At 34.4% G+C, this 17,751-nt stretch overlaps 1 protein-coding gene and 1 long non-coding RNA gene across 3 annotated transcripts in view; both read left to right on the top strand.

Annotated features, from left to right (window-relative positions):
* Positions 1–17,751, top strand: part of LOC143054433 (ficolin-2-like) — a 218,519-nt gene that overhangs the window by 166,644 nt on the left and 34,124 nt on the right. The window lies entirely within an intron of this gene.
* On the top strand, positions 13,040–14,398 carry LOC143055641 (uncharacterized). Its single transcript, XR_012972110.1, has 2 exons — positions 13,040–13,361; positions 14,326–14,398. It is a non-coding gene; the product is annotated as an uncharacterized LOC143055641 (long non-coding RNA).

Below are 17,751 nucleotides of genomic sequence, written 5' to 3'. Positions count from 1 at the left end.
TCGACTAGGATAGTTGGTTTCTAGCTACGCCCGACGTAGTCGCCTTACATTTGAAAGAAAATAAGAAATTACTTTGCAAACCTTTTCACCATGTTCACCAAAGTCTCCAATTAAACGAGCTAAAAACTTATTTTTATCATTATTATTCATGACGGCGATGTTCATTTTGTTCAACCGCTAGCTTTATACAGAAAATCGCCGACAAATATTGTATAAATTCGAGTAAAATCATATCTGATTGACAAAAACAACATTGTAAACACATAACAATGGCGGCCGTGAAGACAAAATTTTACAAAATCGGATCCGATTCCGGAAGCGGATAAGGGTAATTCCGGGTTTGACGATCATTTACAAAATAAATCCAAGCAGGTGAAAAAATACATCTATGCATGGTAAATGAATATAAACACTAGTATTGTAAACCAAAAGATATATGTAAAAGAAAGAAAAAGCAGAAAAATATTTTATTCAGAAACTAAAAAATTACTTTTTGATAAATTTTAATTTAAAAATCCAATACAACGTGACAGCTGGGAACAGTATATCTAACAATATACATGTTCATGGTCACAGTCTAAATTTTCTTTATAAATGATAAATGATGATAATGCATGTGAGATGCTTTTAAAGTGTAAACATATGACTGCAATTTCGAGGGGTTATTTGTTTTTTCTCAATTTTGAAGGGTCAATTAAAGTAGCTGAAAGTTTCATTCTTTATTTTCACAAATAATGCAACTATATTATATATACCTTAATGTAAGTTAATCATATGATATATAGGTGGCATTCTTTGGGCCACTCTACCCCCTCCTGTTTGATAACTTGGAAACGGTCGAGCTCCCCACCCCTAAACCATATGAGGGGCAGATCCAGGATTTTAGGTTAGGAGGGGCGCAAACTTAAATTTTCGCCGAGCAGAGCGAGGCTAAAAAAAAATTGAGGTAAAATTATCGGAATTTTCTTTATTAAGCTGAGAACAACCCATGCTTTGCAAATTTAAGGGGGGTGCAAGCCCGCAACCCTCCCCCGTCTGAATCCGCCCCTGCATATATTCAAGTATAGGACAATATAATAAATAAAAAATGAAATATAGGGGGAGTCCCTGGAGTTACCCCACTCCTTCCTGTTTGAGAACTTGGAAACGGTTGAGATCCACACCCCTTAACCATATATATTCATGTTTGTGACAATATGAAAAATCAAATGAAATATAGGAAGAGTCGCTAGGGGTCACCCCACCCCTCCTGTTTTAGAATTTAAAAATGGTCGAGATCCCCATCCCTAAACCATATATATTCATGTATGGGACAATATAACAAATCAGATGAAAGATAGGGGGAGTCCCTGAGGTCACTGTTCACCCTCCTGTTTGAGAACTTGGAAATGGTCAAGATCCTTACCCCTAAACCATATATACTCATGTATGGGACAATATAACAAATCAAATGAAATATAAGGGAAGTCCCTGTGGTCATCCCAACCCTCCTGTTTGAGAACTTGGAAACGGTCGAGATCCCCACACCAAAACAATATATATTCATGTATGGATCAATATAACTAATTAAATGAAATATAGGGGGAGTCCTTTGGGTCACCCTACCCTTCCTGTTTGAGAACTTGGAAACCAATGAGATCCCCACTCCTAAACCATATATATTCATGTATGGGACAATATAACAAATAAAATGAAATGTAGGGGAAGTCCCTAGGGTCACCCTACCCCCAGTGGCGGATCCAGAAATTTTCATAAGTGGGGCCAACTGTCTGACCTAAGAGGGGCCCGCTCCAGTGATTCCCTATATAAGCAACCAAATTTTTTCCCAAAAAGGGGGGGGGCGGGCCCCTGCCCCTTAAATCCTCTGCCTACCCCTACCTGTTTGAGAACTTGAAAACCGTTGAGATCCCCACCCCTAAATTATATATATTCATATGTATGGGACAAAATAACAAATCATTTACATTTACTATGGGCAAGTCAGTCAGACCTCATCTTTGATCCCTGTTGTAGTGAACATTTGTCTGATTCGTGTCTCATAACTTTTGTACTATAGAACACAAACTCAGTTTTCTTTCCAGGGAAACCAGTCCATTCATACTATTACATGTTCATACTACGTCAAATTGAACTTCTAGCAGTCAAATAAAACCAAGGTTAACTACCAAGTAGAACAACTGCAATCATTGGGAACTTGTACCACTGCAGACTCACCATAAAAAATATACATTGATCTATGCATTGCTTTTGAAACCTTGATAACATATAAATTATTTGCCTTAATAAATAAATCATTAGATAAACATGAATGTACTATATATGAATGTTTAATGTTGAGGCAACATTGTCACAGTTTTCATAATTACGGTTGCCTTGGTTTTTGGTTAACTGCCTTCAGCGCTTACAGCGCTTTGATTTGTTGTATTTAGCATTGTTTATAAGTTTCATAACATTTGGTTAAGACAAACTAAATTTATAGCGAACAGAAACGAAAAAAATCAGCATTTTTTTTTAAGGAGCATTACTCTTGAACGGTTAAGGTGACCCCACCATAATTCAAACTTGGTCTGTGTTTTGTAATAATAAGCAGTGTGTATAAGTTTCATACAATTTGATTGAGGCAAACTAAAGTCAGAGAATGGAAACGAAAAATTCAGCAAGTTTTCCAATTGTAAAAGATATACAAGACCAACACAGGCTAAAGGTCCCGACTTCTGTCAGACACAAAAAGGCGGCTGGTTTAAACTGGTTTTATAAACGCCCATCATTTCCCCTTCAACTCTAGCCTATGTAGACATATATAATTTTAACGTCCACAATTTTGAGTGTCATTGTCAAAGAATAAATTTTGAGGTCCCTAACGAATATTACCCGACTCTACAGCTGCCCTAAATTGCCCACTCTAAACGAAACTTGCAGAAGGGGTCTTTTACATATGTACCATGATGATAGCTTGGTTGGTATATCTTCCTTTATGTTTAATATGACGGTGCTAGCTATGAAATTTAATTATGACTAAACTGCAAGCTATCCGCTGTATCTCAAAAGGCTATCTGCTTCTTCAGAAAATCCGATAGTAGTGATTATCAATCCATTTTCTTTTTACGAAGAGATATAAACAACAAAAATAATCAACAATACTGTATACAATTCTATAAGCAATCATCATTCCAAAATGTTAAACAGTTACACCAAAACAATAGTTTCGTTTCCAGAGTTTTACGCAACTCGACTTTCTCAAGTCGGAACTGGACTTTCTTAACTCGCAACTCGACTTTTGTAATTCGCAAATAGACTTTCTTAACTCGTTCTTAACTCGCAACTCAACTTTCTTAACTCTTATTGTGCCTACAAATAACCGTACAATACTCGACTTTCATCATCGGATAATTGTATTGTCACTAAATCAAATACAGAATTATACAAATCAAGTTTTTCTTTTACTGGTCCAAAAGTGTGGAATTCATTATCCAGTGAAATTAAAAATCAAAAAGTATATCTGCTTTCAAATACTCCTACCAGTCGGAAAGCCAGTTGAAATAGAACAAAAGAATCGAAGCTCTTTGTTAGAGAAGGCGATAAGTGCTTACTGTAATGTTTACTATAGTAACAACATTTTTAAATGTAAATAGAAATGAATAAAACGACATTTTCTCCGAATACGGAGTGTTTTATTTTAAAAACACCATTTGCATAAGTTTTCAATTTACAAATGTATCTTTTAATATCAAGTCGACGTCATGGGTATCCATCAAGTTGGATGTAGAAAATGCATTACCTCAGATTTAAAAAAAAAAATTACCACACACGGAGAACATGTGTATCAATCTATTAGTTCAGTAATTTTCATGTCTGCCCTTCCATTATGTGACTCAAGAAAAAAAAAATGGGCAACAAATGTATCGAAAAGAGAAAATCGAGTGCACCTTTTTATGTTAAGGCGTGTTTTAGGAGTATATTTTGTCGTTGAAACGCACAAAGCAAGAGTATTTGATATATCATCTCGCTTCAGATTCTATCATTTTTATGCCCCACCTACGATAGTAGAGGGACATTATGTTTTCTGGTCTGTGCCTCCGTTCGTTCGTTCGTCAGACCGTCTGTGCGTCCGTCTGTGCGTCCGTTCGCTGCAGGTTAAAGTTTTTGGTCGAGGTAGTTTTTGATGAAGCTGAAGTCCAATCAACTTGAAACTTGATACACATGTTCCCCATGATATGATCTTTCTAATTTTAATACCAAATTATAGTTTTGACCCCAATTTCATGGTTCACTGAACATAGAAAATGATAGTGCAAAGTTCAGGTTAAAGTTTTTGGTCAAGGTAGTTTTTGATGAAGTTAAAGTTACATCAACTTGAAACTTAGTACACATGTTCCCTATGATATGATCTTTCTAATTTTAATTCCAAATTAAAGTTTCGACCCCAATTTCATGGTCCACTGAACATAGAAAATGATTATATAGTGGGGCATCCGTGTACTATGGACACATTCTTGTTATATACATGTATCAAAGCTACAGGCTGGCTTTATAATATGACCAGGTTGTTTGTCACCTCTGTCATATTAATTAGTTTCTGGGGGAAACTAGCGGTAGTTGAGATAAAATCCAAATTGCTGTAAAGTTTACATATTTATTTCACATCCATATATTTCAAATATTAAAACATAACTGCCTAACAACATAAAAACAAGTAAGTTTGTCAAGAATAGCTTTCGGCATTTATCACTTAGTGTCAAATTATCTATATTCTTTATTACAAAACCTTTTATCTTAAAGACGGATATAAATCTTTGATAATCAATCTAAATGAAAGGATTACAGTTAAGTGTAAAATACAAGTAACTTTTGAATAGCGTAAAATACAATAAACTAATAAATTATTAAAACGCAATAAGGACTCGGAATAATAATAAAAAAGCAACAGGTTTAAATAACACAAAAGCATCAAATTTAATTAAAATTCGGGTTGCAAATCATTTTGGTATGGCTATGGTTGATTCTGGAGCTACTATTAGCGCAATTTCGGCAGATTTTTATTATTCAAATTTGCATAAGGTTACACTTAAAAAGGCATCTCTTCTTGCAACAGGAGCAAGTGGAGCATCTTTAAGAGGAATAGGAACAATTGATGTCCCTATAGAAATAGGTCGTTTAACCATGCAACAAACCTTTCATATTTTTGAAAATTTCGCACATTCAATTATTCTTGGTTTAGATTTCCTAGATCAACAAAAAGCTAGGCTTAATTTTGACGACAAAACCCTTGTTCTACAGTCTGGCATTACTGAAGTTCCCCTTACTAATGGTGATAATAATGACAATAGTATATGCTTTATTTCTTTAGTTAACGATGAAGTAATTCCCAGTAGGTCAGAAGTCATTATCCCCGTTCAAACTGTTGACAAAAGTATAAAATCTAAATTAGGTATTATTGAACCGAACCCAGCCTTGGTTGGTAAACAGAATATTGTAGGTGCCACATGTCTAGTACAAATAAGAAACAATAAAACATTTTTACAAGTTCTTAATCCTACAAATGCCAAAGTACGGTTATCAAAACACACAAAAATAGGCAAGTTCAGTGACATTATAGAGAACTCGATTTCAAGTGAAATCACAGATGACACAGTAGAAATAAATTCAATAGATAAGGGTACACAAAATAAAAATAATGAAGCAAAGTACATCGATATAGCTAAAAGTTTAAATTTCAATTTTTCTGACTCGGATTTAACAACAGAACAAAAACAAAAACTAATGGTGATGTTAGGAACAAATAGGGACGATTTTGCTATGAATTTATCCGAACTTGGTTGTACAGATCTCCATCCCCATCGTATTGAAACAGGCGACGCGCAACCCGTAAGACAAAGGTTCTACAGGCAATCACCAGCCGTTAAAGGAGAAGCCAGCAAACATGTAGAAGAGATGTTAAAATACGATATCATAGAACCGTCACAAAGTGAATGGGCCAGTCCCATTTGTTTAGTCCAAAAGAAGAGTCCAAAGTCCGCATCGTCAACACCCAACACGCCCCAGTATAGGTTTTGCGTTGATTTTCGTCTCCTGAATACTTTGACGACAAAAAAAAGTGCACCCGATTGTTCAAATGGACGATATTGTTGATATGTTAGGCGAGGCGAAGGCGAAATTCTATAATACCGTCGATATGTTCAATGGATTCCATCAAATAAAGTTAGATCCAGAGACTAAACATAAAACCGCATTCACATGTCACGAAGGAGTATTTGAATTTAACCGTCTACCATTCGGCCTTTCTAACAGTCCGCACACCTTTCAATTAGTCATGTCCGAAGCTTTACGTGGTATAAACTGGAAAAGTGCACTAGTCTACATGGATGATGTACTCGTTTTTTCAAGAACATTTGAAGAGCATCTGCAACACCTTACGACTCTATTCCAAAAGCTACGGGAAACCAATCTAAAACTTAAACCAACAAAATGTACTTTCGCTGCAAAAGAAGTAAAGTTTTTAGGCCACGTTTTATCAAAAGATGGAATTGCTGTTGACACAAGTAAGACAGATGCAGTAAAAACGTTTCCAGTTCCCCAAAATACAACAGATGTCAGAGCATTTTAGGACTGGCAAATTACTACAGGAAGTTCGTTAAAGGTTTTTCTGAAATTGCTAACCCGTTACACAGACAGCTTGTGAAAGGAGCTAAATTTATTTGGGACAAGAGCTGCCAACAGTCATTCGAAGAGATAAAAAAACTTTTAATATCATCTCCAATACTCGCGTTTCCAGACTTTTTAAAAGATTTTATACTCTACACGGACGCTTCACAGATCGCTATTGGTTACATTCTTGGACAAAAAGATCATAAAGGCAGAGAACAAGTCATTGCTTATGGTGGACGATCATTACGAGGAGCTGAAAAGAACTATTGTATCAGGGATCTTGAATATTTAGCGTTGGTTGAAGGAGTTAAACAATATCATGTTTATTTGGCTAGCCGAAAATTCAGAATATATACAGATCATGAAGCACTTATACACATCCAGAAGCTCACGAAGGAGAAAATCACAGGCCGACTTGCAAGATGGACTATGTTTCTACAAAGCTACGATTATGAAATAATTTACAAAAAGGGAACGGCTAATGGTAACGCTGATGCGTTAAGTAGAAGACCATACGATACCGAAATAGCGACTATTACAACAGCTACAGTCGAATCGTCAACACAAACAGAAGCCACTTTCATCGAGTTAGATCCATATGCGTCCATTTGCGAAATAACCACAAGTCCAAAAGAAAAAGTCCTAAACGATCAACGGACAGATGAAAATTTCAAAGATGTTATTAAATATATATTGGATAAAGAACTACCCGACAAGACCAGGCAAGCAAGAAAAACTGTTATTGAATCCCAAGATTATATTATAGACGATGACGTATTAAATCATTTATACTACCCGAAAGGAAAAGGTCACAGAGCGGATAGGATAGTTAAACGATTAGCAGTACCCTTAACTCTACGAGACGATATCCTGAAATCATACCATGACAGTTTACTTGGTGGACATGGTGGCATTGAAAGAACTTATCATACCATAAGATATAAGTACTATTGGCCTGGTATGTACAGTGACATTCAACAGTACGTACAGACGTGTATACAGTGTCAAAGAGCTAAGCCAAATGCGCACAAACGACCGACACCTTTACAGCCACTTCCAATACTAGACGTTTTCAGACGGGTTCACATGGACATTTTAGGACCATTTAGAAAGAGTACAGATGGATATTCACATGTACTACTTATTGTAGACTCGTTCTCTAAATATGTAGAAATCTTTCCAATGAAGAATACAGGTGCAAAAGACGTAGCCAACATATTTTACAACCAATGGATATGCCGATATTCCGCACCAGACGCAATTCTTACAGATAAAGGTCAAAACTTCATGTCTAATATATTAAAAGAGGTTTGCAATATATTCGAGATCAAAAAGATAAGAACCAGTAGCTACAGACCTCAAACAAATAGTACTTGCGAGAGGAATAATAAAACAATAGCAGAGAAACTTCGTACATGCATCGCCGCAAACCAATTAGATTGGCCAGATAAATTGTCCAGTATTGCTCATGCAATGAACACAAGCGTGTGTACAGAATCTACACAGTATACCCCGTATTACATGGTCTTTAGTAGAGAATGCAGAACGCCGATTGATACAGTTTTGACAGCACCCACAAATGTTGGACCAGACGCAAGACTGTTCATCGATGGACTACATAGCAATGTCTTATTAGCCAGAGAGATAGCTAAAGAAAACTCACTTGAAGCACAGCAGAAATACAAGGCGCAGCATGATAAAAATGCGAGAGAGGCAACTTTAAAAATTAGAGATAAAGTTTGGATGGATACGAAGACTACGCCAGTTGGATACTCAAGAAAACTTTGTAACAAATGGCAAGGTCCATATTACATAACTGAGGTAACCGGAAAGAATACATACAAACTACGGCGCTGTTCAGACGATGTACCAATCAAAGGACCCGTTAACGCAAACAGGTTAAAACAACATCACGATCCACAAGATAGGCCTACAAACAATGTAGATGTTCCAACTGACGACGAAATGTCAGACGATGAAGATGAAGAGGGAAATGCCCAAGATGCCGACGAAAATGTTCAAACCGATACACAGCCAGAGAGCCAAGTACAACGAAATACCGATGATATCCGAACTAACGATGATCCAGATCTGTACCAAGTAGAACGGATAGTTGACGCAAAACGTATAAATAAAAAAATGCATTACAAAATAAAATGGTTAGGGTTTAGTCACAAAGACAATACATGGGAACCGGAAGAAAATATTCCCCAAGAATTAAGACATGATTATAAAGTTCGCAAGGATCAGACTAAACGTATAAAAGCACGTAAAACAAAGAGATAAAAATGCCCCCCCCCCCCCCACCTTATTCTTCTGTAGAATTATACATTACAATTACACATCATTTTTCAAGTTCAATAGCAAAAGTTAACTTACATACTGTACAATATACAAGCCCGTTTTTTTTTACATCGCAATTTGATAGATAGTAACATAATCAAGTACTTCATATACAAAAAAAAATAAAGTCATATTTTTTTTTTACCTCAAACGGGAATGTTTCTAATATAACAACATTTAAATTTATATTGGGTTGTCATAGTATGTTTGTCGTAAATTTGGACCTAGTGTTTTTTTCACAAGTTAATGGTCGTATAATCAGACAAACATCAGTGACAGTTCATACATCAAGTAACTGCAATTTTTACAAAATTGGTGTTATTTTCATGTTCTAACAATGGTATAACGGGTACAGTCGTACCAAACTTTTGGCATTTCTTTCGACCACTTTCGATCATGACTTGGACTCGTCACCCAATTCGTGTTCAAAGGAGTTTCAATATAGGAGTGACGATCCTATGCTGAAACGATCAAACCTTGAAAAATACTTTTAACTGCTTTTTGCATTTAAAGAAACCATTGTTAAACTTTTATTTTATTTCAAAACATGCATTTTTTTTTCAAACAACAACACGACACAAGCTCATTCGCATATACTAAAGTATAAAAAGGAACTTCTTTATTCAGACAATAGAGTGTCTTAAAATTTCCATCAGTACCTGTTTAGTTTTAAAACACACAGCATGTTTACAATCAGAAAGATTTTTACACTTGAGTTTTATACTTATTTCGTTCTTATGTTCTATTTTCTAATATTCTCAATTTGAAGTTCAACAGTTTGACACCCCCCCCCCCTTTTATTTCTTACCAGCATTTTGTATCCGTAGCCAAGTTGTCATAATATTTTAGATAAGTATGTTGAGATTTTATTTACTTGCAAATCTATATTTTTAACTTTACAATTAGTATTGCGATATTCCATACAATGCCTTTTCAAGTATCAAAATGATCTACACTTTGCGTTTTTGTTTATAATAGTTATCAGGTATAAGCGACATTTTGATAAATGGTTACATTCACATAGATGTATTGACTGTATTAGTACAAAGATGTGTACATACATATTCGTATAGTGCTACAGATATAGTTCGGACAAATGTTCCTGAAACTTAAAATATGTAGAAAGAAGGTTCAGATTGAAGAGAATCTCCGTGCTATTCTTAGTGTTTATTTCAGGCCGAAACAGAGTTAGTGATGAAAACAGATTTATTTGACAGAACAATGACTTTATGCAATGACAATGCTTATATATATATATATTAACTGATTTATTTTATATTCCCATATAGATTCAAGTATCGAGTTTCTGTGAGAGAGACAGTGTTCATACAATGTATGTTATTTGCATGGTGGCAAATATTGCAGACTGTTCGTTTTATACATATTGATTCGTGATTTATTCGTGTTGGTATTTAGACACAGTTAGATTTAATTACAGGTCCTTTAAAGATATTTTAAGAGAGAAAATTTTAGACGACAAATGTTCGTAATAGCGCTTGTAAATAATGTAAATAAAATTTGCTCATTTTGATTTTTCCACTATGCATTTTGAAATAGTATTCGTTCATAATTTACACAGGCTGATACGGGAGTATCAGATAGGGACCGACGGGGTAATATGACCCGACAATTGTTCGTTCAAAGTTCACATTTAGGATTTTGTATATTTCTTTAATCTATGCTTTTTATTATTATTCCGAGTCCTTATTGCGTTTTAATAATTTATTAGTTTATTGTATTTTACTTATAGGTTAGACAATATTTGGTCATGTTTTATGAAGATTTAAGCCCAAGGCGAAGCCGAGGGCTTAAATCTTCATAAAACATGACCAAGTATTGTCTGACCAATTTAGAACATATTCACACTTTCGAGTGACCTTACAAAACTATCCTTTCCCATTGTAATATTCAAACCTAAAAAGAGTTCACTTTTCATAACGCACTAAATGTAAAACATAGGTAATGATCATTTCAATGGATGAAATGAAATAGCACTGATATAGTTTGTGAAGGATAAATTGTTATGCCCCACCTACGATAGTAGAGGGGCATTATGTTTTCTGGTCTGTGCGTCCGTCCGTCTGTTCGTTCGTTCGTCCGTTCGTCATAATTATGCCCCACCTACGATAGTAGAGGAGCATTATGTTTTCTGGTCTGTGCGTCCGTCCGTCTGTTCGTTCGTTCGTCCGTTCGTCCGTTCGTCCGTCTGTCCCGCTTCAGGTTAAAGTTTTTGGTCAAGGTAGTTTTTGATGAAGTTGAAGTCCAATCGACTTCAAACTTAGTATACATGTTCCCTATGATATGATCTTTCTAATTTTAATGCCAAATTAGAGGGTTTACCCCAATTTCACGGTCCACTGAACATAGAAAATGATAGTGCGAGTGGGGCATTCGTGTACTGGGGACACATTCTTGTTTTTCTTCTGCTTCAGGTAAAATTTAATACTTATATATCGTTAGATTTTTATTTTTATTTTAAAAAGCAACAAAATGTTATATAAATCCCCTTTTTGAAATTTGATTTTTTTTATAAATATAAAACTCTCTGTTTGAATATTTGAATTCAGACTATTCGACATTAAATGCTTTTTTTTTTTTATTGATATTGTGTTTCTCCAAGAGAAAAAAAATCCTTTGCTTTGCAAATCAGCAGTCTGGCATTGTGTTTTTTTTTAAAAGAAAAAGAAAACAATTCCCTCAAATGTAAGGTATATAAATTAAATAAATATCATTTTATTTATTCTTACCAATTTTTTTTTTTGTGTATCATAAGAAAATGCATGAAATTTTGCAAAATTCAAAATGTTTTTATTTTAATCTTTGCTCTTTCATCTTTAACCAATAGGCTTTTTTCCCAAGGAAAATGCAAGGGATTGTATACTTCGTTAGTGCAGCTATTTAGAGTTCACTTTCATAATTAACTGACAATGAAAAGTCATTCATGTATAGCATTTCATAGTGCATGGAAAACCATGTACTATGAAAATTAGAGGGCAAAAAACTGACTTTTCATTGGACGAGAAGGGGTGAGTATGTTCTAAGCTATTCAAAAGTTACTTGTATTTTACACTTAACTATAATCCTTTCATTTAGATCAATTATCAAAGATCTATATCCGTCTTTAAGATAAAAGGCTTTGTGATAAAGAATATAGATAATTTGACACTAAGTGATAAATGCCGAAAGCTATTCTTGACAAACTTATACGAACCATGTTTTAATCCGTAATCCCCGCTTTCGGCAAAACGCGAATTAATATTATTTAATAAAAAGATATTTGATTGGTTCATTTTCCGTATGTCAATCAGTCTTTTGAATTTGTATTTTATATTTGTTTGTATGTTGTTATTCAGTTATGTTTTAATATTTGAAATATATGGATGTGAAATAAATATGTAAACTTTCCAGCGACTTGGACTTTATCTCAACTACCGCTAGTTTCCCCCAGAAACTAACTAATATGACAGAGGTGACCAACAACCTGGTCATAATAACATAAAACAATCACAGTACGAAAAGATAAAATATATGGGTCAAGTGAAATACCTATCTAATGAATCACAGAGTAGGTGTGTTCGAATAGCTATTTTTTTTTAATTAAAAGTACTTGACCATGTTGACGACAGTCTTTTTAGTTGGATGATAAAAATGCATATCTTCGAAAAAATATTTTTTTGTGTGTGTGATAACTAGGGTTTATAATCTTCAACCACTGATTTTTTTAGTCTGCCCTTCCACGTAATATTTAATTAGAATTTTTATAAATGTTTAAGAATTTTCGAAAATTCCACCAGACAACCGATCAGACAATAGTGTTTAGTTGAATCAATGCAGACAAGATCATTAACTGATGCTCATTAACTAGTAGATACATTTGTCTTTTAAAATACAACTGACATATAAGGATCGTAATGGTGCCTATGTGGATAAATTTATCGGTTTTCAAGAGCAAAATTGGCAGCGCGTCATCCCTACAATGGCTTCCATTTCTACGATTGTGAAAATGAATTGGCGTAATGGGGAGATAATTTTGACGAAGTAGAATCTAGTCTCGATCATCCAGCCGCTTTATTTTTCAAAGTAGAGCGTCTGGATGACAAGTGATATAAAAATGGTAATTTATGACATTCGGAATAGTATCGGCTTTTTTAGCTTGTTGTCAAAGATAATGTCCATGACGAATAACCAAGAAGTTGGTTATTGACTTCGGAAGAAATGACATTACGATAATATTATTGAAAAGCCCGAGTGTACCGATTGTTGTTTAAAGCTATTTATATATTTTTGTGACGACATACAATTCATGGAAAACACCATACAGCATGGCTTACATAAACATGGAGGCGAAGTAAAAACCAGCACATCCAACCTTGGTAAGATGTTATAACAACACACACTGTAACATAAATTGCAAGTAGTAGTTATATTCTTTCATGCATGTCCGTGCAACGAAAACGAGTTTAAAATTATACAATAAATGTCAATTGTTATGTTGACTGGGACCACTCGATCAGTCGTCTACGTTATAAATACATTTTGGGTTGATGTGTAGTTAACTTTATAAATACTTGATGGAAAACTGCTAAGACGCCGAAATATCACCTTCATCCAAGATATGTTTGTTGTATCTATCTAAATCTTGATATGTGTGAAAAAAAAGGGGGGGAGGAGAGATACACAATGATGTACACTTTCAAAGAAAAACAAACAAAGTAGGAGATGCTAGAAGATTTTATACTAAATGGTCAAAATGATTTGTACATTCAATTTTCTGCAAAACAAAAGACAGTTAATCAATATATTCAGCATCAATGAAAAGAGGTGTAAATGAGGCAGCAACCAGTGAATCCAATGCCATAAAATACCAAAAGTAGTCTAGAAATCGTCATGATTAACAGTTTATCATGTAGACTAAAACAAAAAGTGAAAAAAAAGCTCAATATTACACAAATAAGGAGATGTGGTATGAATACAAATGTGAACTATCCACTCAAGTTCAAATCAATTGGATGTGAGTAATTATAGGCAACTGTATGGCCTTCAAAAATTAGAAAAATCCATGCATGGTTTGGATAGAGAAAATAAACAGGGAATGTGTCAAAGAGACACTGGGAAACCCGACAAAAAAGCAGTAAACAGTTCGATGCCACCAATGGGTCGGGTCTTCAACGCAGCAATATAATCTTGCACCCTGATGCGGGATTCAGCTTGCCCCAGGACAATCATTTATACAATATATTTCTATGATGGTTTTTTTAAACAATTTTTTTTCCATATATATATGCTATGCTGGTGACTAAAAATTAATATGATTTTAATATTTACTTTCTTTTGTAGACAAACCAATGATGATTTATGGACACAGATTTTATGTGTAAAATGTGAAGAATTAAAAAACATGTAATATTCAGGATTTTCATTGTATCATAACCATGCTTCAATTTTATAAGAACAAAGTTCAAACCGAAAGATTTTTTTTAATTACTGAAGCATCAATCAGTATAAATAGATCACATTACCAAACATGCTAGGTATACATTATTTTGACAGCCGCCACAAATCGAAAAAAAAAATACACAGACGTATATTGATTAAATGAAACAAATATCAAGAAACACATTGTTGTCAGACATGGTAGGGAAATAAGATTTGTATTAACAAATTAAAAATCATATGAACAATTAAAGAGTTAGTTTTTACGGTTGAATTGTATCTCATTTTCATGTGGGGTCTTTTTATAGTTGAATATATGATACGGAGTTTTCTTGATATTGAAGGTCATGCAGTGATCACATTTGCGTATATCCATGTCATTTGAACTCTGCTGGGTTGTTGCCTCGTTAGAAATCATACCAATTTCCTTATTTTTATTTAAAAGGTTCACATGAGAAGTTTTTGTTCTTGTGAATCTATCCTTTATTGCATGCTAATACATGATGGATATTATAAGAGTTGCAGAATTAGAATACACTTTTGAGTTAATTTTTTTTTTTTACAAATTACTATGCAGTATGAGATAAATCCCATTCCATCTTTTCCATGTACATGATTCAAACATGCATTCAAAGAGTATTGGGTTTCATGACTGACTGTTTAAGTTCTATATTTCTCCATGGACACGGGCTACACTTGCAAAGTGGTTTTGTGTGAAGGTTGGTTCCTAAATATTTTCTTCCTAAAAGGATTAGGCGATTATTGGTGAAACAGCTAAGAAACATTCAGACTATTCTGTCGTTTGCAGTTTAAAGATCAGTTAATTTTGTAAATAAAAATTGAGTTGGCTTATTGTGTGATTTCGCTGATCTGCCAGTTATACCTGTTAAGGAAGTTTTTCTACATGCGCAATCTTGTAGTATTTTTATGAGATGTTTTTCTTTACATAGATGTTACTTGATGTGTGCTTTTTGGTAAGGTGAGTGCATCAGATTTATAAAAAAAGGACATCATAAGGGACGACATCAAAAGTTCAATGAAGGATACAAAACTTAATTCACATAGTTTTGTCACTGACCCCCCCCCCCCCCCCCCCCCCCCCCCCCCGGATAACCAAATCTTGCAGCAGTTCAACCCCCACCCCAAACTATTTGAATTAAGTTTTTTATCTTACATTGATCTTTTGATGTCGTCCCTAAGTTATTACAGGAATTTACAGAAATGAGAATAATGAGACAAAACAAGGAAAAATGGATAAAAAATAAAGAATAGAGACTAACGGTGACACAATATACTGATGGTTGGTTGCTTAACGTCCAGTGACAAATATTTCATGCATGTTTAGGACGATGTAATAAAATACAAAGAGAAAATAATGGTATTTTATAGTATGAAGATAAGGGAATAAAGTGGACAGGTGTGCAATAAAATAAAAATAGTTTAATCTTTGGTTGCTTTTTTATCGTCTTGTGGTAAATAATGGTAATGTTCATGATGAAAAGAAATTAACAATAATTAAGGAGGTCCTAATTTATAGCCCGTTCGGAATACACGGGTTGAAGAAATTATGACTCACTAAAAAATAAGGGTATATTGTATTGAAGCAGAAATATAGATTTAAGTATAACGGTCAACCTACGGACCCCTTTTGAAGCGTACAGAGAGCGTGGTATCCTCTATACACGAACAGTGGCGGATCCAGAACTTGTTATTAGAGAGGGGGAACTACACACACTCGTGCTACAGTGTTTCCCTACATAATCAACCACATTTTTCCTACGAAAAAAATGGGGTGGATCCGCCTATGACGAGTGCTATAATATTCAGTTACACAGGGCCGTAACTAGGCCTCAGAATAAATCGAGGAGGGCGTTTGGGTGCAGGCTCCGTCTGCGGTACCCAGGTAATGGGAAACCAGCCTGAGGGGTGACACAACCAGCCAAAAACTAGAAAAGTAGTTAATGATCAAGTCGAAGATAAAAACCATGACAAAAAAAGAGTAAAACTTATATAAAGTACTTTTAATCAACGAAAAAAAAATATCTGAATATATTTAAGCACGGCCAATTAAAGCTTAATTTTGACTCTTAGATCTTTATTACATGTTTATAAATCACTCAGTTTCAGACACAGGCACTTGTCGCAGAAAAAAAATTCCAATGATACATTTTTGTACCTTAATATAACGCATTTAAGGCCTGTGGTTTCAGACAAGAACTCCGAGAACAGGAATACGTGTGAAATGTTTTTTTTAAGCAGTTTTATTTATTTGACGTTTTACCACCAGCAAGTTAGTTGGCCAACATAGAGTGAGCTACAAGAATGTCATGTACATGTACATATACTACACTGTTTTCTGCTGTTGTTTTTTTTTTAATTATGTTGGGGATAACGGAAGTGCTATTTATAGATATGTTCTATATTTAATTATTTGTTACGCCCCCTATGAATATTTGACCAGTCCGGTTAATCACCCCAGACGCTATATTTAAATATGTGTCTGGGTAATCGAGACTAAGTAGAATCCTGACTGTTACACGTCATTATTTTTTTTTAAAGTGTCAAAGAGGTATGGCCAATTTCCCGTGAATTCTTTTCAATCGATAAGATAGGTAAATTATGTTTTAAATAGCCCGAAAGATGCTAATTATAGTACATTTAAATACGTCATATCATCTATTTTCATATCTTGAAAGGTATTCCTACAAAAAACAAGGCCAAGACTATTGATTTTATCTGATTGTTAACACCCTTTATGCGCATAAGGTAACATAACACGTAACTTGTCAGGAAGCCAAATAATATCGAACAAATTCAAATAGGATGCTTTTTATCTCATTCTGAATATATGTATATCCGTATTTGTCCTGGTCTGTATGGTTTAATCGTCTATAAGATAAGATAAGATCATAATTATAACCGGACGACAAAATCTGACATCAGTTGGTCATAAAACACCTAATGTGTTACAACCACACAACACATCATCACATGTAATATGGCCTTTCCTGTCATTTTAACAAATAAAACAGCTTCTTGATGTTTTACATTTAATTACGATTTGTAGTGTAATTGATTTGTTCTGTGGTGTTGTTTTATTTTCTGATGACTTATGTACCAGTACAGGGACAGTGGTACACATTTCAGTAGTAGTATCTACACAGTTGGTGGATTGGCGACAAAATTGCCTTTGACTGCATTTGTTACGTATAATACCATGTTCAAAAAAGGTTTCCCAAACTTATTTGTGTTGTTTTGAAACTTGTATACAATGGCTTTATTTTAAGTTATTTGTATATTACACTATATTACACATGCAACATTTGAGCT

The sequence above is a fragment of the Mytilus galloprovincialis genome, chromosome 12 (genome assembly GCF_965363235.1).
Source record: "Mytilus galloprovincialis chromosome 12, xbMytGall1.hap1.1, whole genome shotgun sequence".
Classification (NCBI taxonomy): domain Eukaryota; kingdom Metazoa; phylum Mollusca; class Bivalvia; order Mytilida; family Mytilidae; genus Mytilus; species Mytilus galloprovincialis.
Note: the sequence above shows the minus strand (reverse complement) of the source record. Positions and strands in the feature narration are given on the sequence as shown.